At 34.4% G+C, this 212-nt stretch overlaps 1 long non-coding RNA gene across 1 annotated transcript; it reads left to right on the forward strand.

Annotated features, from left to right (window-relative positions):
• Nucleotides 1-212, forward strand: LOC104775729. Its single transcript, XR_766059.1, has 2 exons — nt 1-42; nt 119-212. It is a non-coding gene; the product is annotated as an uncharacterized LOC104775729 (long non-coding RNA).

Below are 212 nucleotides of genomic sequence, written 5' to 3' on the forward strand. Positions count from 1 at the left end.
TGCAGGATTTGAACAACATTATTCTTCAAAATGCAATCAAAGGTAAATCACATCACATTCCTGATATATTATAGTATTTGTTATGTCAGGATTTGATCTTTGTTCCCAATTTCCACAGCATTTGCTCCATTGAAAATAAGAATAGGAGGAACATTACAAGACTTGGTGATATATGAGACGCCAGATCAACAGCAACCTTGTCTTCCTTTTAC

This window comes from Camelina sativa, unplaced genomic scaffold (genome assembly GCF_000633955.1).
Source record: "Camelina sativa cultivar DH55 unplaced genomic scaffold, Cs unpScaffold34145, whole genome shotgun sequence".
NCBI classification, from domain to species: domain Eukaryota; kingdom Viridiplantae; phylum Streptophyta; class Magnoliopsida; order Brassicales; family Brassicaceae; genus Camelina; species Camelina sativa.